The sequence below is a fragment of the Alosa pseudoharengus genome, unplaced genomic scaffold (assembly GCF_046254945.1).
Source record: "Alosa pseudoharengus isolate Yale_2024_CS ecotype anadromous, Long Island Sound unplaced genomic scaffold, YU_APseudo_1.1 YU_APseudo_1.1_scf_20, whole genome shotgun sequence".
Lineage (NCBI taxonomy): Eukaryota > Metazoa > Chordata > Actinopteri > Clupeiformes > Clupeidae > Alosa > Alosa pseudoharengus.
In genome coordinates, this window is record NW_027468664.1 from 16,783,746 (window position 1) to 16,788,293 (window position 4,548).

The window sequence follows — 4,548 nt, forward strand, 5'->3', positions numbered from 1 at the left end:
GGTCTCGCTCTCTCCTCTGCTCCTGCTCTCAAATGCTTTGGCCTCTTAAATGAATTCTGTTAGACAATGAATATACAGTCTCAGATCATTAAAACCACATATATGTGTTAGGATTAGTTGTAATTTCGTATACAGTGAGATACAGATTAGCGCCTTGGTATAGTGTAATTTACAGCACCATTGCTTTGAACTGCTAATAGAATTCGAAAGACTGACTGGATACATTTTTGCAGATAGCAAGCGATAAATATGCTAGAACATTAGATAATGTTACTGTCATGAGTTAGCAAACCTGTCGTAGGCTATGTATTTAACTAAAGTTATACATGGTTTACGTTAGCTGTCTGATTGTTCTAGACTTTCAACACCAGATGATGTTTGGTTGCCAAAAGAACCAGATTGTGTGAAACTTACATTGTGTGAAAGGAGAACATCGCTGAAAAGTTGGTTCCAGTTAAAACAAAATAGATGATTCGTTTAGAAATAGCATTAATTCTGACTTACAACTACATTTACTTAACGTGTGTAGGTAATAATGACATTACATGCTACGCAAAATAACATCCCGTACAAATTTGCTTCAGTCGGCTACGTTGTATTTTGTTTATGGTCTCTTAGCAACGGAAGTCATGTGCCTTGGAAAGGTTACCAGTGTTGTTGTTGGTGCTTCAGTGGAGGACATACAAAATATTAAACCTTCGTATAATGTTGATTTTGTTTGCAAGATTTATAAGTTTAAGGAAAATAAAATATTGTCGACGTGAGTGTATACCACTGAGCATGCGCAGTACACAAACGAGAATTCTACAAGAAGTGGTCAACTGTGACATCCCACTTGTAGGCCTAGCTCTGACTGGGCTGTCAGTGCCCTGACAAGGGCTGCCTGGACCCGAACCTTAGCCAAATCCAGAGTTGAAGGCCAATATTTGAATTATGAGCATTCTTGTCAGGTGCATGTCTTCTGAGTATGCCTTTTACCTGCAAGTAACTAGAAGACAAAAACAAGACTATGGTCACCTTCCTATATTAGTAAAAAGAACACTTAAGGTGAAAATAAGGGGAAAACTAGTTGAAGAATACAGAGACAGAGCCACACATTTACTACAGGGATCTTTATTTTATTTTTCACATCCTCTTTAATAAAGCATTATACTTTTTGCTACCATCTGTTATGACTCTCAATATTTACAATGTTGTACTATGCACAAATATGGGGAAATGGGCATATCCTGAAAAGGAATGTATGTAAGATATGCTCACACCCGCCGCACACACAAAAAAAATCCCAGTCTTTAAATCACAGGCTATTCCCTCGCTGGATGTCCCCAATGTTACACACTGAGATAACATTAAGGAGACAGGGCCTCCAAAGTCAACATATGCAGTGTGTGTGAGAGAGAGTGTTAACACAACACAAATAAGTGTTTCTTCAGCACAAGCACATTTAGAGATTAAGATGCAGATTGCATCCGGATTAACTGCAAACCAGATGTCGTTAGGGTTAGGAGTGTAGGGAGAAACAATTTGCTTGTCCAGAAGTGTTCAAATGGAATCACAGTGAGATAAACACTTGTTTACCCTCTACTACACCAAGCCATAGCGTAATCATATGGCACACATTAGAATACACCGTACCAAGGTCTTTGTCATTTTGGTACACTTAGCAAATATCAAAGTCGAGACGGAACTACAGAAACATTACTCAACATGTACAAGTATACAGAGTATATGATTGATACACTGAAATACGCTCCTACTTTAAATACTGTTCTTCTGAATGGCCTTTTTCACTCTCTGCTAAACACTTGGCAATTGTTACCTCTTCATATTTGACACTTATTATGTAAGGATTTTCTTTATTGTGCTCATGAATACAGTCCTCTCTTCTATGGTTCCATAAAGACCTAAACCATTGACTGACTACACAGTACACAGCACTAGCACAACATGGTGTACAGTGGCCCAGAGGGCCAAATGGGGCCGATGGCACTGTTATCACGCTCTGTCAAACATCTCCTCTGCTCAGGTCAAGGCCTCAGGGTCCTTCGTGTGTGTATGTGTGTGTGTTGTGTGTTGTGTGTTGTGTGTGGTGTGTGTGTGTGGAGGGGACAGTTCATTGACATTAATTATATGCTGTGCAAATGACTTTTAATAATGTGCAGCAGGTCAGTATGCTAAATGCAATTGTTATTTTGTGTGTGTGCGTGTGTGCGTGTGCGTGTGCGTGTGCGTGTGTGTGTGTGTGTGTGTGTGTGTGTGTGTGTGTGTGTGTGTGCGTGTGTGTGTGTGTGTGTGTGTCATGTTCAGAAACAAAAAAAAGACAAATTCCCCAATGTAATAAAAATAACAAACAGACACTACTTTACCAAAGTCAGTTTGATCAGCTGAAAAATCATCAGTTAATGCACTGCATGTGAGAGCAGTATACTGCGTATGACGTAGCTGCACTCCTGGCAGAGGCACTAACTGGACTGCATGAGGGTGTGGTGCTGACAATCCTTCAGTGTTGCAATGAGACATGGAGAGGGTAAGGGGGCTTCATGTCATGTTCATATGTTATTGTTGTTGTTGTTGTGGGTCTTTGTTTTTTTTTCTTCCTGTGAGAGGTTCCTGTGTTCACACATGTCATTCTTCTGTCTTTCTTCCTGGTGTCTCTCTCTGTCCTCTCAAACCTCCACAGACAGCCCTTCCACCCTTGAATTATGGGTAAAATGCTGAAACATGACATTATATAAGCATTGCTCCCTCTTTGGGCAGTGGGATCTGGGAACAGAGTAAAGGACAAGATAAAATCAAACTGATATTTATTGGTGGACACTCTGGACATAATTGATGTGAATGTTGTGTAAACTCTGCATCACTGAAAATGAAGGCTGCCCTCAATGACATTCTTAAAGTTTAAATAAATGGATAAGCAATGAAGGGAACATTCCATGGTGATACTGTTTAGACATTACATGGTAGGTTACTCAAACTGCAATCGCACACAATATCTGATAGGAAGCATCAGTGAGCTTTGTAGTGCCCATGATGTTGATTGAGGCCAGGGATGATGATCACCTTCAGTCAGCTATGCCATCTTACATCTTACTGAATTTATCATGAAAGCTTTTACATCAATTTTTTTTTTTTAGAGTTCATATACACACTGACTCACCTGTTTGAATTGGTCCTTCAATTATGCAATAGCACTCTCTGCAAAGGGAAGAAAAACACATTAGATAAAAAGCACTTATGCATTTGAATAAAAACAACAGTAATAGTCACTTAGATTGTGATAGAGAAGCAACTGTCTTGCGTAAAGGACTGGATGAGGTGTAGTCTGCACAGTACATGAATATACAGAAGGCAATGATGAATGTAGTGCAATACCATCAAATAACAGAGGGAGGCAGCAGTCTGAGGAAACATATTTCAACACAGGAGATATCTAGTTGCATATGAGGAGCTTAAACATATCAATACACATTTATTAATTGATGGCTGAGTTCTCAAAAATCTGTAAGGCTTGCCTAGTCAGCATATTTCCTGCAGCTGTAAGAATCACAACGCACAACAACCCTATCTATCTTCTTTCCACTCCAAATAATCCCTTACCTTCTTTCTCCTGATGGTCAGTCTCTCTCTCTCTCTCTCTCTCTCTCTCTCTCTCTCTCTCTCTCTCTCTCTCTCTCTACCTTTCACACAGAATGTGTCCGCCTCTCCAAACCCTCTACTAACAAACAGGCCCTGCTGATATTCTGCCTGTGATTAATTTAGACAGGCTGACAGCAAGCTGTGTACACATCCATTAGAAATTCATGGTTTGGTCCAGGAGCCCAGAGCTTCAATTAACCCATGCCTACACACACACACACACACACACACACAGACACACACACACACACACACACACACACATTCTCTCTCTCACTCTCTCTCTCTCTCTCTCTCTCTCTTGTTCACTCACTCCCACCCTCCCCTTCCCCCTTTGGAATCATCTGAAATGATTTCATCTCAGTTCCATGTGTTCTCTTCCTACCTCATTTCTCTTTTTCTCTCCCCATCGCGAGTACTCCTGCTCTGTTGAATTCTAATATGTGTGTATTTGCTAACACATAACCAGAAGCTGAAGAATATTAAAACCATTATCCTCCAAAACCCCATCTGGATCTATCCAAGTCAACAGGGAAAGTGTGCATAATGTGATTCAGACAGAATTCATTTCCATTCAAGTGTATGGACAAACATTGTTTGACATACAATACACACTCAGGGAGATAAGGTATGCTTACACAACATACAATAAACAGTTTGAGTGCACTTCACGAGAATAACTTTAAATAAGTAGAATAACTAGGCTACCGGTACTTATTATGAGAATATTATTATAATAAGTAGTATGCATGTACTGTAATGTATGTTTAAAGCTCTTCATAAAGGTTTAATGAGTAATTATTACTGTCACCTTTACTTTCAGTACACATCAAGAAAATGATATACTGTACACTTTATATAATGTCTGTTTTAAGTAGGCCTACTCCTCTTTTACCCAGTGGTTTACATATT